Below are 24928 nucleotides of genomic sequence, written 5' to 3' on the forward strand. Positions count from 1 at the left end.
TGGAGAAGAATTTATGTAGCTGCATGCACATGTAAAATGGTTTATATTTTAAATAAATCTGTTTAAATGGCATCTCTGTCGTTGACAGCAGCACAGTGAAACGCTGGCTGACGACCATCGATGATAGTTCCACTCACGTCACGAGTCACAACTATCTTTTCATTCGGGAAAGTGAAGTGTTTTTGATCGATTTCTCCTTCTTTGTTGAGTTCCGAGTTCATGCAGTACCCAGGTATTAAATCGGAAAATTCCATCTAAAAAACATCGGTTGCCACGATTGATGTCATTGTATTTTGTTCATTCGACCTGGTGTGGCGTATGTGGGAATTGTATGTACTTATTGACAATAGTAAGTGCATTAAAAACGTATCAAACGAGTTTGTGATAAAAGTTCAATAGCCAAGTTTGCGGATTATGGTGAGCCTCATGTTACTTATATCCATGTGAATTATTTCGAGTTGTTCCCTGTGCTAAATTTTTGTTAGCAGTACTGGCATGCTATGTGTGTATGTGAATAGTTCTGTTCAATAGTGAGTAGTATTTTGTGGCACGGTTTCGTGATTCACGCTTCGGTAAGTTTTTTTTCCAGTACTTGGTACGAATTGAGTGTCGCAATCATTTTTGTGATTATTTTACAGGTGTGTTCGAGCCACATGAACGTTTAGCGACAATCCGTGAAAAGGTGCGATTGAATTACTATTCAGGATTATGGTACATTTAAAGAAACACATTGAAAATCGCAATCTTTTCCTTTGAGTTGTAGCTGACCATGCAAACGATGCTAAACGTGCGTGAATAAGGTGGAGAGGCCACGAAGTGCGTTGTGTTTCCGTCTCGTTTTCACTCATAGATATGACGAAAACAAAGGACTCACACTTAAGCAGAATCTGAGTGATGCTCTCTTTGCATCAGTAACAGATTATGCCGGAGTGAGCGAAGATCATGCGCTGACCGTGCGCCACACTCGGACAGTTTTTGACAGAATTGCTGTCATTTTTGAAGTTGCTGGTGCTCGATATATGTAAACAAAAAAAGGGCAATGGGAACCTTCTATACAGAGGAAAAATAGGACGAGATGATTTTTTTTCCTTTCTGAACTATCAAGAGAGTTTTCATGGGGCAGTGAGAACAACCGAGAACTGGGAAAATTGCGAGAGTCGTTGAGAAAGTTTTTCATCAGCCGTTGAGTATGGGAAATGGGAAAAATCTTTCGCAGTCGAGTTCTGTCCATTGGCTTTGAATGTACGGGAAGGAAAGTTTTTCACCTTTCTCCACTTTGTGGTGCTGACTAATTTTCCAAGAAGAAAAGTGTTGAAAAGTGCTATTCCAAGCGTATTTAAGGTTATCGAGACTGCCTCAGGACATTACGACTAGTCTGATGCGTGAATATCCAGCACAGTTGATGCTAAAATCGAGCAATTTTGTGTGCTAATCCTGCTTTTTAGCTCGATAGAAATTCTCGGGTTTATGTGTATGCAATTTTCCAGTGATCAATAACTGAGTTAATAATTCTCAGATAGTGAAAATTATGGTTGAAAAGCTGGTAGGTCTCACGCTATGGTTAGTGCTGGTGTGTGATATAATGTAATTTTTCTCCTATTTTCTGTTCAAGAGTGGGTCGCGAATTAGGATTGTACTTGGAATTCGAAAGTCGAGCAAAAAGGAGGAGAAAAAGATCGATTGGCTCTGGTTGATGGCCAGTATGTAAGCTTTTCACCGTCAAATGAAAAAAAGTAATAATGACGAACTGCTTGAAAAAAGTAGCTATAAGTGCGATTTTCGACCTAAGGGAAATATAACATGCTTTATGCGCCTTTCCACCTGCACACGTCGGTATTCATCGTGCACAAATAGGGTCTTGCTTTATGAAGAGAGCATACTGTGGTAACCGAATTACTGTGTTAATGGATAGAATTGTTCGACCAAACGAGAAACATCAGGGAAAACTTGCTGTATAGGAGAAGATAGCGAAAAACGTGAAAAACCACAGTGTCTGTGTCAGTGCTAGGAATTCGAAGAAAATTATGTAATAAGTTGGTATATTTTCACTCTCCCATCGTCCTCTACAGAGCGGATTTTCCCTCACAAGTTTAACTTCGGTTGCGCTCCGGATCGAACACATTAACCTCTGAAAAGGTGTATGAAGCCTGTGTTTCTAAAGTTGTAGTTGCTGCAAAAATGGTTAACAATTGACAGTAGATGAATTGTCATTTTTGTGCATTTTGGTAATCAATGAAGCTACTTCTAATGGTAACCACATTGACTTGGACTGCAGCTAACCACCAACAGCATCAACAACGGAAGGAAAAACGGAAAAGTTGATGATTCAACCAAAAAGAAGAAGAAATCACACAGAAAGAGAGTATTGCCCCACCAGAAGAGAATACGAGAGCCTAAAAGTGGAAGTAGTGAGAGCCACTGGTGCTGGTGGAAAAACATGCTTTTTCCCACAACAAGAAGTCAGTGAGCTATGAGCAGAAAAATCGACTGAGTTAAAATAGAACAAAAATCTCTAGTGGATTAGAACACAGTAACAAGTTTACCGAATTTACAAAACTCCGGTTCAGCAGATGTCAAGGTAAGTACTCGATAAAAGATGTTTGTAGGACTTCGAACCCCGTTTTCCTGCAATCATGACGATTGTTCATTGAAGGCCAAGAATCTGTTTTTCAAGTGTTTCAATCCAGCCGTTGTGATATTCTCCAGCGTCTCACTCATCAGCAGGCCTCCTATCAACTGTTCTCTTGCACTCTCACTCAAATAGCCACCCACCCATCAGCAGCAGCAGCGGTACACAATGTGCAGATTTTACATAATTATTGAAAAATCGATTTTCTCCGCACGTTCTCTGTCGCCACACAATAGTAGGGTTTTCTCCGACCCCTCGCTTCTCGGACAAGCAGTCGCCGGGAGTAACAACGTTCCACATCGTTACCATCAGCATGTCTGTTGTGTGCTTCGGATTCGCGCTTCTGACACAATCCGGATTTCTTTAGTCCTACACTGCTTTTTTCCGATGTGCATCTGCATTAACCTACCACTAGCTGCGCAAGGCATTCGACCTCTGCAAGCATTTCGAATCTGCTCGTCGACATCACAAAATGTCTGTTCTGTTTATCTGGGCCTGATTTGCGGTTTCTTAATTTCAGGACGATAAATTTTGCGGTGTGCCCTTATATTTCTTAGATCTTGTTAGTTGCTGACGAAACGAAACGACATGAGCTATCCGCGGTCCCCAACAGTAGTAGCAAAAGACTAAAAAATGACTGGCATTCGTTTCTTTTGTAAAATTTCTTTTTTAACAGACTTCGCAGCCGATTTTCCGATACGATACTACTGACACTAAGAAACCTTCCAGGTCAGGACTCGAACGTACGACAACTTGTTCTTTCAGGATCAGGATCTTTAGGGCTATCTTATATATCTAATGTATAAATGAAATCACAACAGTATTTTTTCGCTATGGGTCTCTTCGGCACCCTTTTCCTTGGGGGAGAGGCAGTCTCTTTACTGTAATATTCTCCCTTTCCACTTTTATCCAACCACCCGTTCGCGGCCTTCACTCAATATTCTATTCTCGTCATCCAGCACTCGTCCAAACAACCTCGCACGGTAACCCAATCATACTCAAACTCATTGTGGCTAGCACATAATTCAGTATACCACATTTACCTTCCAACGAGGCTATAGGTTCACTAAAAGCGGCTACGTCTATTGTTTCGTCGTCACTGCGACTGCTATTGTTGTTGTTGTTGGAAACGTCGTTATAATTAATTTTTAAATTATTTTCGATATTAATTTATTTTTGGTTTTGTTGTCAGCCATGGTAGATGTTCCTTGTTGTAGTATTTTATTGTTGTCAGTTCTTGTCACAGTTTATGGCGTTCCTCACTGAGAATATCTATTACGTACCTTGTCGTCAAGATGTTCGAATCCTCAGGGAGGAAGGCCCCCTTTTATACTAACGAAGTCCCAGGTAAAGACCTAAAACGTTGGATCTCATCCGAGCTCAGATCAACATTGGCCACCGACTGGTGGAATAACAGAACCCTTTCATACGGAAAATCAAAAACGATGTCGAGCGTTGGGAAGACGTCGGTGACAAAAAGCAACAAAAAATCTTATACCGCTTACGAACAGAACACTGTAGAGCATAACACAACATGGGGACTGAGGGTCATTTCCGGAAATCATGCATCGTGTGTAATCAGCATAACTCAGTAGAACACTTTATATGTTACTGTCCACAATATCAAGGAGCCCGAACGCAATGGAACATTTCAGAAAACATCCGAGAAGCTCTGAGTAATGATCCTGCTTCCTTAGCCGCACTTATAAACTTCCTCAAGGATACAAATTTATTCGAACAGATTTGAATTAAGCAGTGACATACTACATTTACTATACACTTCGAATTGTTTATACCACCTAGCTTCTAAGCAGAGAAGAACCAGCCACTGGCTGAAAGTCTCTTTAATAAAAAAAAACTAACTAACTAAGATGTTCGAAGTTTATGCTCGTTTTCTTCGTATTCGGGAAAAAAATCAACAAAAACCTATCAGACAAAAATTTAAGTCTGAGTTCGGAAAAATCATTTTAACAATGTTGCCTGGGTTGGTGGTTCAATGCATAGGGCACTGATCTTACAAGTCAGTTGTCGTATGTTCGAATCCCGACCTGGAAGGATTCTTAGTGTCAGTTAGGGATCAATCGTAGCACCATCCATGTACTGATTCTGTACGCTATAAATCGGCTGCGAAGTCTGTTGAAACAGAATATCAAATTTCACAAAAGGGGAATGTAAAATATTAAGGCTTTTGTTTTGGTTTGGTGTTGATGGTGCCTGTATTATTAACATTTCAAGAGAAATCCATGTAAGTTTCATGTTGAAAATTTTCACAATCTGTTACCAGAACAGGAACCCAAAGACCGTGTGATAGTCGTACACCCAAACCTCCATTTACGAACCTTATATATGTATGTATGTATATTTACACACTCACTCGTTTGCGTATATGTGTATATATTTATACATATAAATGATCGCGTTTACTTCACCAACATTTATATGTATTAGGAAATACAAATATTTGCACACATGCGTACGTATAATAATACATATATACATATATAAGTTACGTAAATGGAGGTTTGGGTGTAGTATGTTTTTTGGCCGTGATATAGACACAGACTAACAGACAGGACACTCAAATTAGATTCTTCAATCATTTTAACTGTCATTTCGAATATTCCTTTATTTGGGACAGTACTCACATGTGTCATGATGGCGCCACGTTACCCTATCAAAAACATCCTGTCTGTCATCTAGACTGTGTTTATTTTTTTCATTTACCAACAGAGTTGCCATTCATACAGAATTACCTGTAATGTATTGATATGTATTTGCATTTGTATGCGAATTTCATGAAGGATACAGATTTAATACATATTGCCAAAACTATATACAAAATTGTGCCTACCTCTCATCCTTCAACGCAATACAAAATCGAACCCGTTTAGTGGCAATATTTACTTGCTTCTGATCTGCCGCCACTTAATTTCGGGTGAAAATTACCAACACAATAAAAAATAGTCTAGATGAACAATGTTGAGAAAAATAAATGGTTACCTTCCAACATCGCTAAAAAGTTTAATATATTATTAACGTAATATAATAATTTACTGTGACGATTCATTTCCAAATATTATGATGAAATCAGGCATCCCTGCAAGCAGCTGATCGGTGTTGACAAACGAGGGGGAACCAACTAGTAAATTAACTTTTACATAACACAAGGGGTGTACCGATAAAAAATAGTTCGCGCAGTACAATATAGGTGGAACTAGTGCACCCCGAAAAATTATTTTTATAAGAATTTACTCATACTGTCATGTCTGTTAGTCTGTGATATAGACATTTTTAATTTTCATCGCCCTGTATTTTCGGAACAGTAAGTAGACTCCGGATAAAATTAAGATATCTATTTGAATCGAGGCTCGATCTGCAAAAATGAATTTGTTTGGCTGTAAACTAATGCGACTTGCATGCTAGAAGAATTTACTATTGTCAAGAAATTTGTTCCATTGTCGATGCCAACATAAGGCTTGCATGCTGACATGCTTTGTTATTGGATTTTTATTACTGCTATTACTATCGTTCTAATTATTTGCTATCACAGCATGTATTATTTTCTGTTTTTAACAATATTACTACACAACCAGCTGTAATATAAATCACGAAGCATGGAATTCCAATGCATGTCTTTTGCAAAACTGTTCAATTCATTTAATTTTTTCTGTCACACTTCCCGAAAAGTGGCTATGATTTTACTCAACACTGTGTTTAACCAAAACCAAACACCAAGATCAAACTTTTGTGTCTGCTCCACAGTTCTAGTTTGTTCAACAAAGTAGCTCCGGAACCGGAAATCAAATCCTGATGGAATTCAGTAGCAACTAGGGATGTCGGAAATTTTGAATTACTCGATTATTCAATAATCGAGTATAATTTTGAAACTAATCGATTGAAATTTATTCGATTATCTGAGTAATTAATCGATTACTCGATTATTCATTCGATTATTACTATGGGATTTTTTTTATTATTCGATTAGCTCAATAATCGAATATTAGTTTTAAGCTATTCGATTAAATATTACTCGATTATCTGGGTTATTAATCGATTACTCGATTAATCGATCGATATTACGACATCCCTAGTAGCAACCTATGGGTCTATAAGACCCTTCATTTGGTTCTAAGTTTGTGTAATTCGGTTCAGCCATCTCTGAGAAAAGTGAAAGCATATCTTTACAATTTATTAGTACATATCAATCTGTAATTCCGGAATCGGAATTCGGATGAGAATGAAGTTCGAGAGCAGGCTATGGGATCATAAGACCTTTCGTTTGAATCTACGTTTGGAAAATTCGATCCAGCCTTCTTCCCTCCCGTGTTTGGTGGGCTTGACGGTATTGCAAACATCATCAGATACAATCATTTAGAACTAGAATTTAATATAGATATATGTTACAGCTTTAGCTTAATTATTCATTTTAATGAATGAAATACGGAACGACTTGAATAAGATGTTGATTGCATTACGCTCCAAACATCCGGGGTTTGGAGAGGCCGCTAGGGCTTAACTGAGCTCTGTTTTATGTTTCACTTTTATACTACCGGCCCTTATTGCCAGTGTGAAGTGGAAATTAAGTGAAGTGAACGTATCCCAATTGGGATTCACACGATGACATCAAACAAACGGTAAATCTAGTCCATCTTTGACGTTTATTGGTGGTTTGTGTATCATGGAGTACTGTGGAATGAGATGGAATATTGTGGAATAGAATAAAATAATACAGTCTGAACAAATGAGCAAACCTCTGATAGCTGTCAATCGATGTTCATCCAGTTCATTTTGTGAGGTTGTGTCGTTTTCAGGTGAGACCTGATGAGTGAGATGATCTGTGAGTGAAGTGTAAGAGGAAATGTATGCAAGAACGGTAATAAAGGCCACCGTTTCAGCTCAGTACTAACGATCGACCAATAGTAGAGTTAAAAGTAGGGTAACGGTACCCTCATTTATTTCAGCTCCATTAGTCATCTCACATACGGAAACCGTTACTTAGAGTGAGATCTGTTGTCTCTGTTCGATACATTGACTTCAAAAGTAAGATGAAATAATGTGCATTCGCTTCAAGTTTTCACGTCGCTATAACAACAGTATTGAATAATTTTCGAACTACTTTTTCTGTGGTAGTGCTTCACAAATCCGAAGCAAAGATATTATATTCGATTTGATCACAATGCATTAAGCGCTATTCACACCAGGTCGTGACGTATCCGGAACAGGACTGAAACGTGCCGGGATTTATTAGTAAAATATTCTCATCATACCGTGCACTTTCCGTGTCGCTGCCGTTGCTATTAGTAACATACACAGTCGTTGCATTTGATGTTTTTCTGTTCCTTACAAGAATGTCACATTTTTTCAACGACAAATTGGCCGTAATTGCAATTGCTCTGAATGGCGAAGATAATCAGCAGTTTAAAAACAAAAAAGAAAGAAGATTTAGATGCACGAACTTTTGCGAAAAAGAGCGGTTGAAGGTGAATTCACCAACTTATATAAGCAGCTTGTTAACGACGAGATCAAGGTATATTTCCGGATGTCAGCACACGGAACGACCGAAATTAGCTCTGCGCCTAATTCGTATTACTGTTTTTGAATTAGTTGATTCTAACAACAAAATTTCCAAAATAACTATAAAATTAGTTAAAATGTAGAATTTACTGTGCTGAAAAAAACTCTTATTTTTAGAGAATGTGTTTAGTTGGCGAATATTCTGGACACAAACCAGCAATATTTCAATCCAACACGAAATTCTCATTGACAACTAATTTCGTTATTAAAATCAGAAACTTTGATTCTATTTATCTATCACCGTCATTACTGAAGGACAGCAGTGTCAAAGCAAAACAATCCATTAAAAAGCTAAAAGGGACAGTCTTGTTGAAACTGCTCGCAAATTGTTTAGATGTTTTTCGCATGTGTTACGTAAACTGTTAGTGGAAAGTGTATTTATTCAGAATTTGTGCGCACTTGAAGCGATTGTGCGTAATAATGTTTTTACGCGGAACAGTGATGTGAATTTCGAATGTTTCACTCTAATTGTGATGAAGGTTTTTTGTATCTTCAAACCTTCCGAGCTGCGCCGTCCGGTGTACTATTTGTATTCGGTTTTTGTTTTCCGAGTGCTCAAAGTTTTCAGTGAGAATGAAGAAACAGTGATTTAGAAGAAAAAAAATTCAAAAAGATGTTTACGTTTCGTTTATGTCTTTTTCTCCAACACAACATCGTATTTATACCTGCCAATATAGAAAAGACAACCGCGTCTGAATTTTTTTCGGCAGTAGTGTGCCATCTAGTGGCTAGTAGTCATTAAGGTGTTACCGTTTCGGTGACAGGGCGCCATATAGCTGCAGATTGCAGAAGCCAATTCAACCATTCATATTGGTTGAAAACAACATTATATTTCTTTAATTCAACTAAAAAATTAGTTGACTGGATATGAAGTGTGCCTTAGCTAAGAAATGACAGTACGTTTAATTTGTGAATTCAACTAAAAAAAATAGTCATTTCAACAAATATTTTATTATTATTAAGGGAATGAGAATAAAAAATCTAAATCAGCAAAAGTAAGATTTTTTTAGTTGTCTCAAAAAATAACTAACTAAAATCAGCAAATCAACTAAATTTTTCGCGAAAATGCTGATTTCGGTCGTTCCGTGCAGCCTGTTTCAACTCACTGTTGAGTAAAATTCATCCGTGTCTTAAAAAGCATGATACTACATTCCGATTAGCAGTGACTCCTCGAGAGAGGCTGGCAGTTTGTTTAAAAGATATTTTCATTGATTTCTTAACAAGATTTACCGAAGAATTAATCGACGATGCAATTCCGAAACCAACAGAAGATATGTGGAAGAAGATTGCTAACGATTTTTGTGGAGTTTTCCACTGTGTCTTGGAGCCTTGGATGGAAAGCATGTGACAATTCAAGTACCTGCCAATAGTAACTTTGATTCAACGCACGCTTTGACCGTGCTTCGGACGTGTACAGAAACGGGTACGACACGGTCTAGGGAGAATATTCATATGGAGCTGCATTAAACAAAAATTTGAAGCGTAACCCGGATGGGATCTGGTCCAGTCCTTTCCGGATACGTCACGGCCTAGTGTGAATAGCGCTTTAATTGAAAGTCGAGTAATCGCCAAAATAACATAGTGGCTATACAAACGAGATGATTATTGGTACATTAAATAGATCAATGTTACGATGTTTGCTTGTGGAGTACATGTATGTATGTATGTATGTATGTATGTATGTATGTGTAAATTGCATGTGTAAATAATTACTAACTTAACATTTCTATTCCATATGAATTGAATTCGCACTGAGAAAACTGGAAAATCGAAGTAAGAGAAGTTCTTAAACTTGGAAAAGAAGAATTATGCAGAATACCAGAAATATAAAAAAAGAAACGAATGAATAACGGAGATGTATAGCAAATAAGATAAGTATGCAAAAAAAACATCAAGTATCCAACAGCAGGGTGGCAAGTGACCGGGAAAATCGGGAAAACCGGGAAAAAGTCGGGAATTTTAGTGCAAATCCAGGAAAAAAATTACTAGTCCTAATCTTAGTAAAGATTTTCAGCATCATGATTTTCCTGATTAAAGAAATGAAAAGTTGAAGACAATACTCCATTTTGTGTTTGAGTGAGAAGTTCAATAAAAGTTTTGAAACATCGTATTGTCCCACACAGGTTTTATGGTACACAACTCATTGGAGATGAGGCCAAAATCCCATGTTTCGTTCAACAATTTTTGTAAGGGTTTGGCAGCAATTTTTAATGGATCAGAAAGCATTAGAGCTTTCTTAGTTGTTATCAACAACAGCACATCGAACGGATGCTTTTGCTGGATTTCTATTAAATTTCAGAATAAGTTTACATAATATGATTGCAAAGGAAATATCAGGTAATGATTGTCCTAATTTCATCATAATTTGTCTCAGTAATGTCATCTTGAGACAATACTTGTGTTGTAATCTTGATATTGATTTCAATAGGATTCACAAAATTAAAAAAGTTGTCGACTTTGACCTTGTCCACCGTTTGCAATGAGTATTTGGTTCGATTCTTTGAAAGCTGAAATTGGTTCCTGAGAGTTTGTGAAAAACTTTAGAAAGGTTTAGAAGATGGTTTGATTTGTTCAGTGAGTGTTTAATTTATATTAAAGATGGATTTCATAGTAGGATCACAAGAATGCGGGTGTTGATGTCGACGAAGAATCAAACTTAGATCATCTCAGTCACTAGAGGCATAGACTGTTGTTGGTTTTCCAAAGCGACAAGAGTCCATTTCAAGAATTTTAGAAGGACTTTGTTCTGTTTCGTCAAAACTCAATTTTGAAAGAATATCGCATATGTTGTTAGATGGAATCGGGAGGAGAATTGTTTCTTGTTCATTTTCAACCTTAGGTTTTCTTTTTTTAGACTATACTAGACTAATATAGTATTGGAATACACTAGAGATGGGCAATCCGTTCACGAACAGTTCAACGAGTTATATCTCCTCGAAAAGTGAGTGAATTGGAGTTCTTTATTTAAGAATAATAGCTCTCTATATAGAAATGAAAGTAATCGAATTCTTTGAGGATGTATACAAGTTAGTTGCGTTTTTAGGAATGTTTTCTGATCCGAGAAATCTGGTAGAAGTTACACACATTCGTGACCTTTGATAACGTATGAAAAGAGAATGATTGTTGGTAGAAATACATGCAAAAAGTACTCCGGTCAAAATTGCGGTAAAATTTTATTTTCAATCGAATATAATATAAGATGAAAATGAAATTTATGGCCCCTGACCTGTCAGCATATTCCTACTAATGCATTTTGCTGCCACTTTCAAGTAAAGCTAACAGAATTAATCGTCAGCTGAATAATCGCACCTAGTCATTTGAAGTTTTCCTGGTCAGTGCCAAGTAGTCTAGCTGCTTCATTGTCTTCGCTGTTGGTAGTGAGCAAGTGCGAATGAATAGAATTATAAATGGAGTAATGCATTAAAAATGAAAACTAAGAGAGGAAACTATTAATTTATGTGTATGCTGCAATTGATATTTCAGCTATCTAATTTGTCTTTCATCTATTCTGCCTATACTTTCATATCCCATATGAAAAATCGGCATGTCGAGAAAAAGACGATTAAAATTTTATTTTCGAATTTTTTGATTTATTGTTATACCTAATGCTAAATTATGGTATTATTACATGAAATATCGGTAATATACCTTTGCTATTCCAATATTGCAACAAATGAAATTATTGAAATTTACACTGAATGGGACTGATACGCGGGTACTTCACATATGGGACAGACATGAGTTGATATTTTTTTCACATTTTACTGAACAAACCCTCAACTTTTATTGCAATTCCTGAGAAAATATTGAGGATAGTTTGCATTCCTCAAGCTAACTAAATATTGGCGAAAATCGTTATGGGACTGATATGCGAGTATGGGCAGTATTGTCTTGAACCAATTCGAATGTTTACATAAACCTCATTTGAAGGCAGCTCTTACACTATTGAAAGAGATATTTTGTTACTTCGAGAGATCAACTGACGGTGGTGAAACTGATTGGAAGTGTGAAGAGTGAAGAACTGAATGCTGCTCGTTAGGTACGCCAAGGAACGTTGTGTGTGTTAGAGTGTGAAGTTTACTGCAGTAGGGTGATCGTCAATGTGTTCCACATTCAGTTTCAATTGAATTGAATTAATTTTTACTGCACTGCTCACTATTATTGAATCTTGAATCTGTATCTCTCATATTATTTTCGAAGAAACATACAAAGTTTCAGAAGAACGAAAACAAAAAGGTTAAAACCGGGATAAAATGAATGATATATAAAAAAGAAAAACGAAAGAATGGTTCAACAGAACTAATTTTTTCGGTAGAACTATCAAGTTTTGAGCGATTCTTTGTAATGAAGGGTTTTGCCCATCTCTAGAATACACTCCTAGTTTAAATCCTAAGAGTCTTAAGAACTACTGATTTTCTAGATAGCCTATTTAAGACTTATTTAGTAGTAGTCTTACAAAAGACTGAATAGTTCGGAAAATCGATTCAGCCTTCTCTGAGAAAATTGATCGCTAAAAAACGTTACATAGATACATACACAATTTCAGATCTTGACGAACTGATTCGAATGGTATATGACACTCAGCCCTCCGGGCCTTGGTTCCAAAATCGGTTTTCACAGTGATTGCATAACTTATCTATATGAGAAAGCCAATAAAGACTTCTTGCCATTGTTATGTGCACTTGGCATAATGAATATTTTCTATTTCTAAATCGAGATACCCAAAAAATACTTTATTTCTCAACTCTCGATTTTCTTTTGGATATGGGATTTCTAAAAATATTAAAAAATATACTGAACATAGGCGATTTGAGGCTGTTAAAAAAACCGGGAATTTTTTGTCTCGCGCACCTTGAAAATTGGGAAATTGAAATCGATAATTCACTTACCACCCTGCAACAGGTAAACCCATTTAGATGATTATTATTGTTGTTATTACTATTACCATTGTTACATTATTACATTACTATTACAATTATTACCGTTACATTCCATACAGACCATTACAAAAACCACATTTGACATTATCACAAAACCAGATCTACGACCATTGTCATTACAAAAACAACAACTAAACTATAAAACACAACCACACATTATAAGGACAATTTTATACAATCTATAGTGACCAAGTGGGCACCATAGCCTAGGAAAGTAGTGTGTTGATTTAAAATAGAAGCTCATAGAAGCAAATCTTAACAAGGGTCCAGTGTAGAACTCTGTTGCTACCGTGAGTTCTTGCAAAAAAAATCCGATCCAGCCATCTCCGAAAAAAGTGAGTGTTTATTTTTTGTTACATATACACACACGCACAGACATTCAACATAAACTGCTAATGCATTGACGATTCGAAGATGAAGAGTAAAAATTAAAAAACTCAAAAAGCTAGTGAAAGAAGATGTTATTATTGGGAAGTCAGAATATGCTAGAGCTGGAATTCAAACTACACAGACAGAATTCAAATAACGTTGATTAAATTTGATTTTTGAAAAAAAAATCATGCGTCTTAGTTTTAAATATCACGCAGAATTCACACGTTTTTTATCTTAAATTTCGCACGTTGCGATAACGATTTGTTTTTCGTGAAAACCTTGGAATTATCTACCGACAGTGAGCTGTCGCGACATAAACATTTTGAACCCTTTATACTCAGTGGCGTATTTTGGGTTGAGAGGGGACACGCAACGTTTTTAGGGAAGCGACAAACCAATCTTTGGAACCTTTTGTTTTGCTCGTCCAAGCAAATTTCTCCGGAGATGGAGTTCAGCCTTTTTTTGATCACTATACCAACGATGGGGGCAAAGCAAAGTCTTGGCATTGCATTCCTTTTGTGGAATTTGGCCTTTCTGTTTCAACAGACTTCGCAGCCGATTCTTAGTGTACAGAATCATTGCATGGCTAGTACTATGGATCCTACTGACGCTAAGAATCCTTCCAGGTCGGGGCTCGAACATACGACAACGATGGGGGCGGTAAATCTTATTTTGCCCCGGACACCAGATTTCCTCGGTACGCCACTGTTTATACTATTAATCGTACTGGGTTGACCTTGATGTTCAACTCGAGAGTGACAGTACATTGTTTCCATTTCTCCGCTATTTGTAAAATGGATCCGTTCCTCGTGCGATATAACACCTAGGTGCGGAATTTCTTCGTTGCTTGCTAAGGGTGGAAAGTTTTCCCAACTTGACCTGAATTATCACACCTTTTGTCGTGATCCTATCAGATAAGAATCATCAACTGGTGAATGCATTCTGGTTCGGACTGGATATTAAAAGTGTTTCATCACGCAAGTCCCAATCCTAAAGCAGCTAAGGTAAACATATTTGTGTGTGTGTGTGTACCAGACGAACGCTTCTTCGAGTAATATTTAGTAGTATTTTTAGTTAACAAATGCCACTATCCCCACGCTCCATTTTGTTCAACGTTTGACATCGCTTCCAAGCAAGTGTCCGTTGGGAACACCTGTTCTTCCTACACTCACGACGTAGAGACAAAATATTCTTATGGGTAACGACCTCGTGAAACTTGACCTTCGTCAATGTAATGTTGTTTTACTTGAATGCTAGCTTTTCGTTTAAAAAATGGGTAATCACTTACTTAACAACAAAACAAATATGATTTGTCGCCTTTCTGTAAGAGCTTGTTCTTTAAATTGTTTATCGAATCGGAACAAATCGAATCAATTTGCAGACGAGCTACGTTAAAGATTTCCATTATAGAAATTTGGACTATACGCCGAACCTTGAATGAAAAAAATGTTATTATGCAATTAACTAAGAACAACGAAATTGGCAAATTCACAACTATTCTGTTCATTCCAACCACCAGGGTGGTCTAGAGTTAACTAAAAACTGGAAGAAATTATTTGTATTCTCGAAAAAAACACTAGAACTAGCATTCCATTCACATGATTCACCAGAATTTGGAGAATCGTTCACACGTGGTTATTCCTACCTAGTAGTATATACGTAGGCAGTTTCACATGAAATAGCGATTGTTGTAGCGTGACGGCAACCAGAGCATTAAATGAAATGTAAATTGATTGAAACCAGCTGATCGTAGAGCATTCACGTTCATCTTTTAATGCTCTTCAGACGAAAAGCTATTTTTCGATTTTTCATTCTTCTGCTAGCCTACAGGCAAATAAACGAACGACTCTTGCTCATGCTTTCGAAACATTCGCGAATATGCCATCACAGATAAACAGAGGTCAATTTTGGTGATAATGCTTCTGTTGAGGTCATATAGAAATTGTTTTGCAAATCATTATATTTTTTTTATTTTGACGGATGACACTTTTATTTTTCATATTTAACAAAATCGATTAAAAGTCACTTTTAGGAGAAAGAAAATGTAAATCCACTTCTATGCAATGTTTTCAGATTAATTGATAGCTTACAGCTCGTCCACAAATTATCGAATTTAAAGCGGCCAAAATTATGAATAACAGTTTTATGTTCGTTTGCTTGTTTGTGATATGACTCATGTTTTATGTGCTAATGCAATGCAACTCTCGTGTGAGTTTTCGTTCCTGATTCCAACTGTCATGTCTCGTGCGTATTGAATTGATATTCAATCGGTGGGATGATGTTGAACATGAAATAGAGATACTTGGTGAGGGCTAAAAAGCTTAACCCAAACCGAAAAATTTTCGTCTGCAAATACTTGCACATGTTTTTGCTTTTTCTACAGAAATCATAATTTTTGCAGCAATATTGATCAGTTCGAATTGATTGTGGGAATTTTGCATTTCCTGAACATTCGAATTTGACAGGATAATTATTCGATCGCGCACGAATAGACGATTGATTGGACATACTTGAACATAGCATAAATGTTTATCAGAAAGAGCGAAGAAAGAACGATAGAAAAACGTTCCATCAATCTGAGATCAAAAACTGATAAAAGAGTAATGTATAAATGAGTACTTAATTTTGGGACATATAATATTACAATCAGGAAAAAAATCATGCATTGGGAATACTAGGTGTGCAATTCTTGGGTGAAATGATTCATGAGATTTACAACACTTCATAAATAACATTTCAATTTGCAACTCATATTCTCTTTATAAGTGAAATCTTTGCATGAGTCACGATTACAGTTCATAAGGTATTAATATTCTTTGAGCGAGCATGGTCAGTTCAGGAGGATTCATTTCAGATTCATCCCAACCGTAGCAAGTTATTTTGAATTGGCAACTAATCCCTTGCATTAGACGGCTGACTTGAAATCACTCAACGACTAATCGTCTATTTTAAGTGGCGCCAGGCCAATGCAACCCACGATCGGTTCGGTATGTATGACGAATTTTATCTTAGCATCAAGTCAAATGCAGTCTGTTGTTGAATCATAGTCCGAATTAAGTCAGAAATTACAGCGAATCACGAATGACAACAAGGTGTGCGATTTTGTGGTTTGCGGCTCTCATCGACAACATATTTCAATTTGATATCAGTTTGAAATTCGCCAATCCGTTTTCTGGCGACAATAAATGAAATTTTGTTTTGAAGGAGATGGCTTGTTCAATAGTTTAGTAGAAATTCTCTAACAGGATATCATCATACAATCAGTAACGTAGAAAAGAGATGATTTGACTAGTAACTCGATCATCATAATAGAGACCTAAGACAATTCTATCTCTTTTTGATACTTGCTAACAGTTTTAGTTGTTTTAATCATTGACGAGATCTGACTCAAATAATTTATCACAAAAATTACTCTCAATAAACTTGTTTTTATCATACTTACTGATCGTGATTCCTTCTATAGATCAGATCAGCGAAATTTTCTATCTGTCATGTTTAAATTGACATGGAACGTGCATATTTGATAGAATACTCAGAATTAGAAACGTGTACATTGTGTTGTGTGTTGTGTATTTTCTATATCTTTTTGTTAAACTCCATAATATAAGGATATAAGGTGTTTAGAGTGTGGATCAAAAAAGGTTGATTCCAACTGCGGGCATCCGACATAAATTCGAGACTCTTTCATAAAAGGTATCTTTTTATCAGTTATATTAAAATTTTCTCAGTGTTATTTCTTCGATTCGTCCGTGCACAGTAGTTTAAATTAAACAGTCTTAGTAGTTCAATTTGAAGTATTATAAACTATTGGAAACGAAGCACAAAGAAATGTTCAAAATTGTCGTAATCCTTTTTACAAAAATAACTGACACTCAACAGTAATTTGTACATGTTCAGAGAATTGTAGTTACATAAATGTATGAAAAAGAAACTATGAAACGTTGGAACGCGATAAACGTTCAACACATGACTAAATGCTGAAAATATTAATATACCATGTCTATTGCAGATACTAATTGTGAATGACAAGGCGAAAATAACGGAATTCGTAAATTTTTATTCGTAAACAACCGTGTATCATTTCCTGTCGATTGCGAAGATCAAGCAACTTCGCTTGTATGAGAAGTTTTCTCAGCTAACTAATTAAAGTTCCTATTTATAAACAGAGTTCGGAGCTACAGTTTGGTCTGAAATGTGTTTCTTCCAAATAATTATTTATCATTAGAATAAGTATCGTTCTGATGTGCACCAACATTGTTGTTTTTCTCGATGCAGATTTGTGTTTCGATATATGAACATTAGGGTGCAAATATTTTGAAGTCATCTCTAATTTCGTAAAGCGGTAGTGCTCAAAAGTTGAAGCACCTCAAAATAAAATGCCCTATAGAAATTTGAACAAAATGGCATATGGGTAAGTCCGACGGTAAAAGTTTGAAAATTATCGGTCTTAGAATTGCATGAAAGGTCGAAATCTAGTGTCATCTCAAATTTTTGTTTTTAATCGTCTCTCTGGGACTTTCCTAAAACGAAATATTTTTTGTGGTGATTTTTCAAGATCGATGTAAATAGTATGTTTTTCCTAAAGAGACAGTGAACTTTTTTAAAACATGATTATATATGTTTTTTTACAAGTGTTTCACTACTATCTTTTCCCGTTTTTCTAGCAATTGGTAGATTTCGGCAAAAACGGCATCGATTGATGTTCTTCGATAACTGACAGTCGGATGGCACCATGTATGAACTAGAAGACGGACAAGATATTCTTCTACTATTACTCAAATAGTTTTTGACTGGAGTCACAACATGTGACCGATCGTTGCAGTGATGAAAAATTACGAACTCGTGTCAGCTCACATATCATGCTTCCTATCTGTGTTCGACTTACCTGTTTTTTCCGACGTAACTTATTTTTCGAGAAATATATAAAATAATTAACCATTATAATAGTATTGAAAGAATTATCTTTGTTGAAGAAAATCTTCAATGTCCGCTTCAAATGACAGGTTGTCGATATTTGAAAAATATACCTGAAAATCACGGAATTTTATTAAACTTGTTCTCAAACTTTTAAATTTGTAGCAGCTTGACTATTTAAAAAAAAATTCTTCTCTAGTTGAATTTTGGATTTGATGAATAGGGTAACAAATTTATTCGATGTTAGGTAACCCATGCTGCATCAATTTGAAGCTAATAACATTAAATTACCTATTGCGGAAGGGGTTTTCAAAGATATTACAACGTTTGGTGGATATTTTTACAAAGTGGGCCAAATCCTAAAGTGGGCCGAAACACCTATGTTACCCTAATAGAGATAACTTCTAGATTATTACCGACAGACACATTCGATGAGTAAGTGAATGTTTGTAGTTCAAAGCTAGTGTCACCTGAAATTTAAAATAATACCAAAGCTTTGAATATGTTGTACGGAGTTATAGAACCGAAACGTCTTCTAACGAAGTTATGTGATTTCTAGGATTTGGTTCAATATGAAATCACCTGTTAGGGATCGACAAATGGCAAATTATCAATATCGACACATTTTGAACAAACGCTATGTTTTGTTCCAAACGAGAGGAGATGGTTTTTAATATACCCAACACGATCACTTATGAAGAAAGTTGCTTGCATACGAATACACAGAGTAACTAATGGCGTTTTTCATTGAAAAACACTGGTGACGTGGAGTGCTCTGGTTTTGCACTTTCGAGCAGAAATGGCAATGAAACACCGTCAGAATATTGCATTTCTGCTTGAAAGTGCAAAACCAGAGCAATCCACGCCACCAGTGTTTTTCAATGAAAGACGGCATAAAAGTGATAGACAACACACCGCGTGGTACCACTAACATCTAGCTAACATGCTAAAGTATTACTTATGAAGAATTGAAATCGCCGTAAGAAAGCTGCAGAATTAGGCGCTGTTCAAGTGTCAAATAAACGACGAAGAAAAGCTATGACAAATAAGATGGAACTTGAGCTGAAATTGCACAAACTTAGATTTAAACAAAAGGTCTGAAAGTCTCATACAAAGTTCCTAAATTTTATCTGGATTCGAATTCCGATTCTGGAATTGCAGAGTGCTATGCACTAAAAATACGAAAATAATAGCATACTGAACCGATTTCAACAAATTTAGACCCAAATGAAAGCTATTATAGTCCCTTTACAATGTTCCTAAATTTCATCTGGATCCATGGATGATTCCGGAATTACGAGGTGATGTGTGTTAAAAATTGAATTTTATGTCATTCAGTTCTCTCGAAGATGACTCAACCGGTTTACACCATCTCAGATTTATCAGAAAGATCTGAAGATGCCATAAGAAATTCCCGATTTTTATTCAGACCCAACTTCATGTTCCGGAGATAAAGGATGCTTAGTATAACAATGTCAATTTCAAGAGCAATTCCAGGAATGAGTAGACGAAAAAGTGACAAAATCAGAATCGACCTTCTCCGATTTGGATGAAACTTTGCACATGGCTTCAGTATGGCAAACCATAAGTTTTGAACCGATGGAGAGGTCAATCCGACTCACGACTGATTTTTAAAAAGGGGGTATGTATTTTTGCATTTCACAAAAATTGCCTTTTTCAAATTGTTGTAACTCGGAAACCGTTAATTGTACAAAAATGGCGTTCAGGAAGAAGTTGTAGGGAATCGATTGGGCACTCTAAAAAAATATACACTGAAAATTTTTTTGATTTTTTTCTCAATATAACAAAATAATCCGAAAAAGGTTAATTTAAAAAAATCTGGGTTTCATTTTTTTTTTATAACTTTTATGTTGAAGCTGTTATTCAAACCTACAGATTGATGGCTATCCCATCCGTGCCTTATAAAAAATGAAGAAGTTACATCTAAAACAGTTGTAATTCGGAAACCGTTCGGCGTACAAAAATGGCGTCTAGGAAGGAGTTGTAGGACATCAATATGGCACTCTAAATATATATATATATATATATATATATATATATATATATATATATATATATATATATATATATATATATATATATATATATATATATATATATATATATATATATATATATATATATATATATATATATATATACACTGAAAAAAAATTTGATTTTTGTTCTCAATAATTTCAAAATGAACCAAAAAAATTAAATTAAAAAAAAATCAGGGTTTTGATTTTTTTTGATAATTTTTTTTAAAGCTCTTATTAAAACCTACAGATTGATGGTTATCCCATCCGTGCCTTTTGAAAAATGAAGAATTTACAGCTAAAACAATTTACAGATATATTCGGAATTTCAATTTCTCGTTGAAAGATAATCACTTAAACAGTAGAACATACATATATATACATACTTTCGAATACATACCAACATTTTCAAACTGTATAGCTAATTCAACATAGAAAGCTTCTTGTTTCACGACTGACTTCACCATTTTGTATCTCCCAAGCCATCAAGTACAACTCCAGCGGGGAGCTCTATATGCCTTCTTGAGCTCAAAATGAAGGGTATATTTAGTTTTTCTCGTTTCCTTAAGTAATTTTACGGATTTTTTCGTCATCTTTAACAACATCGGATACGGCTACCTGTAGACTATGAGCAGCACATCTCACCATACTCTTAATACATCCGAAAAATCTTTCATTAATGCAAATATATCATCTGGCTGTTCTCTGTCGTCATGTGAAAACTATCCGTACAAGATAACTCATTTTTAAGTAACTTAATAGCCGCGATCATGTTTTCTCCATTGTCAGTCGTTGTAGCAAAAACTTGGTTTGATATCAATATTGTACATCTCAAGAATTTGTAATATTTTGTTTTTAAGAAAACTGCCTGTTTGACTCTCTTTCACTTACAACATACCTGTATTGAAAATATCGCACAAATATGTCAATACAGTATAGCATAAAAATCGAGCTAGTGTATAGTACAGACTCTCATACGGACCGACGGATAGTTCTTAGGAAGCCAAACGAACCGTCAAATTCCTATATAGCGTTTGGCTCCCTAAGAAGTATTCGCCGGTCTGTTATTATGGGAGGCTGTGGTGTATAGTTAACTTACCTAGTGTGCGATCAAAACCTCGTTATCTTTTACCAGCTGAATATTGATTCCCAAAATATGTCGGTAATGTATCGATGCAGAATCAAGCTTTAGTGATATCAGCTTACCGTGAGTTTCATTTTGAATTGCTAGACGTACTCGCTCAGCTGCTTAACATAGATGCAACTTTATATTCGTCCGATTAATAGTTGTATGCAAAGATTCGGAAATTGGATCAAGTAACAGTTTGAGTCCCTCCCACTCAAAGCAGTTTAATGGTAGGTTATGAATAGTTACTAATTTCAAGCATGCTTCCAACAAAAGCTGTTCACTCATAGCCACCGGCTGTTTAGCGATCACTTTTGGTTTTTTGATGCAGACCTCTGTAGAACGCATTGAATCGTTTTTTAAAGCGGCTTCCGGGTGTTGTGTGCGAAAATTTCCAGCGTCCCAGGTTTTCTCAAGTTGAGAGTATCGACAACCGCTCATGGAATCAATCGAACAAAATACCCACGGGCTATTTTTGCAAATGATGTATTTCGTTTTGCCGTACTAGCTTTCTTCATTTTATAATCCTTTCTTTTATGTACGCAAACACTGAAAAAAGTTTTCATAGACATACAATTAATATGAACGATATTGACAACTTGTTGAAATCGAGAGTGAACACAAAACGAATATCAGTGTTTTAAAAAGGGGCGAAACTCGCATAAGTAAACAACCTGAACTTTTGTAATTATTGAAAAAAGAATTCAAAGAATGAAATTTTAGTACAAATATCCGGGTTCTTTGAAATTTTTGATTTTTGCGAAACGAAAATATTTATTTTCCTAACCAAGCAGAGCGACAATTCAATCACCATGGAAACAGACCGAATCTTAATTTCGTGAAATTCACGAGGGCGAATCATTATAATTCATCCATGTAGGATTTCATTAAACAAACCGAAAAATGAGAAAATCTTAATTTTGTCGAAACATGCGATTGAAATCGAAGTGAGTTTATAACAATTGCATAATTTGTAAACAGGGTTTAAAATCAAATTTAAAACTTCTGGTGAAGTTTTTCTTTATATAATATTGATAAAAGTTGGTGACTTGCTGAACATATCGTTGTTGCTTCACGGATATAAGAATGCTCTTTACTTTTTTTTCATTTCATCAGGGAATAGAAGAATGAGAGAGAGAGAACAAAATGCGTCACCTGTCTTTGACTAAGTATACTTCCACTTGGTCATAGAACTTGCGAGTATCTCATTTGACAGACACTTTGACCGTGCCGATTACAGTTGACGATGATTCTAGTCAGTCTGTCAAGGTCATTTAACATGACTGACAATTTGCAACTCTGGTCCAAACCATTAAAACGAAACTCACTGAATTTTCCCAAAAATGATTGAGTGGAGATATTATGCAAAAGAGATCTTCAAAATTAAAACCAACTGAAATATGTCGGAGATAATGAATAATATGAGAAAGGCATCATTACACCACTAGGTCGATTGAAACATTTTTTTAATGACATTATTTAGTTTTCGAAATAATCGCTTTTTGAAATATTCGAATTACTCATTACTCAAGCACAGTGATATTGTTTGGATAAAATTATTCTATTCTGTATCCGATAAGTCATACTTCATGAACATTCCCTAGAACCACCACCTCCCTTCCGCATGTTACACACAAAGCACGACTCCATCGCGTGAACCGTTGGCATTTTTTGTTCGAATACAGTACCTGAAACCGAGAGATACGATCTTTCTTTTTTGTTAATTTGAAGCGTTTTATTTTAGAACGAAATTGCTATAAGAATTTATCGACAGTGAAAACAGTGGAAAGAAATTCAAAATGCCCTTGTTTACAAATAATTTCCCGCTTTACTGGCGTTTAGTACACACTCGTGGCAGTGCTCTCCCACTAGCTCGTGTAAGTGCAGATGCACAGCACATCTTTTGACCGGTTAATTTACATACTATTCGAACTCTCTGCTTGTCATTTGATTAAAGTATTGAATAAGAAGTCTCAGGTAAAACAAGTTTACCGTGACCTGTAGAGAAGGATCGTTAGAGTTGTATCACGACATTTGAAACACAAACCAGTTGTTTCAGGGAAAAAGTGACGTTCAAATTAGGCATCCAAACAAGTCACAAGCTACATATGAGATAAACATTTCTCACAACAGCATTCTTTACTCATATGGTTGTTTGTCCAACAACCCCTAAAAATGGATATATTAGTAAAACGATAATATCTATCAACGAATATCTATAAATCACCATTTCAATTCTACGTGAATTATTCTACGAATCTTCTCTGGTGCTAAGCTCTTTTTTCACGTATCGACATCAGTTCGACTCTGGAAATCCTCTGCTTAAAATGCACTCAAGACGTTTATGGCGCTTCCAATCCCGCATTTATCTTCACTGCTTGGAGTAGAGAAAAAATTGAAATGTTGTGCCATATTTTGGAATAAACAATTATTAATCTGTTAGGAGAAACAGTATACATATCATTTATTTATTTATTGGCATCAAAAGTGATTCCGGTCGAAGGATGAAGTAGAATTGGCAATTATTTTTATGTTCCTGTTTTGCCTTTCTCATATAGAAAGGCTATGCAATCACTGTGGAAACCGACTTTACAACCGAGGCCCGGAGGGCTGAGTGTCATATACCATTCGACTCAGTTCGTCGAGATCACGAAATATCTCTCTATCTCTCCATCTCTCTCTCTCTCTCTCTCTCTCTCTCTCTCTCTCTCTCTCTCTCTTGGGACTACTAGTCCCCGGCCGGTTATTACAAGATCACGATAACTAGATTTAGATTAAAACTAATTCGATTTGTAGGCTATATTAGTTACTTACTAAACGAACCGACTTCGGTTATACTGGTTCCTAGTTCCCGGTTCCAGAAGTACCGGAAATAGTGGTCAAAAGTTTAAAACGAAACTCACTCAATGTTCTTAGAGATGATTTGATCGATTTTCTGCTGGTTGCTGTTTAATTTCATCCGGGTCCGACTTTCGGTTCCCGAGCTATAGGATAAAGTGTGTTTAATCATTTATTACGACGATGCAAAATAAAGAAAAAAATCTTATTAACTTGCCATAACTGTTTACAAATTGTGAAGGTTATGTTAGTTTATACCCAAAGAAAGTTTCTTATTTGATTCAAGGTTGAAAAAAAATTGTTCACAGAATCTAGTGATATTTTTAAAAATATAAGTAATATGAGAAAGGCATCATTATACCACTAGATGGATAAAAAAAGGTTTTTTATATGTTTTTACTAGACGCATTAATTTCTTATTAAGCAACCGCGTGCGACTGTTAATAGATATAGGAATTATTATTTCAACCTTTTATTGAGCTGCTTTATGAGCATT

The 24928-nt window shown here is 35.8% G+C and overlaps 1 protein-coding gene across 13 annotated transcripts in view; it reads left to right on the forward strand.

The window, feature by feature from the left end:
- Positions 1 to 288: 288 nt before the first annotated feature.
- LOC131434049 (plasma membrane calcium-transporting ATPase 1) overlaps positions 289 to 24928 on the forward strand; it is a 118264-nt gene continuing 93624 nt past the window's right edge. The window contains exons 1-3 of one of the 13 annotated variants that reach the window (XM_058600684.1): positions 434 to 572; positions 639 to 682; positions 1855 to 2578. The gene's annotated coding sequence lies outside the window, so the exon portion shown is untranslated. The other 12 variants (XM_058600689.1, XM_058600692.1, XM_058600687.1 and 9 more) reach the window with 12 other exon arrangements.

The sequence above is a fragment of the Malaya genurostris genome, chromosome 3 (assembly GCF_030247185.1).
Source record: "Malaya genurostris strain Urasoe2022 chromosome 3, Malgen_1.1, whole genome shotgun sequence".
NCBI classification, from domain to species: domain Eukaryota; kingdom Metazoa; phylum Arthropoda; class Insecta; order Diptera; family Culicidae; genus Malaya; species Malaya genurostris.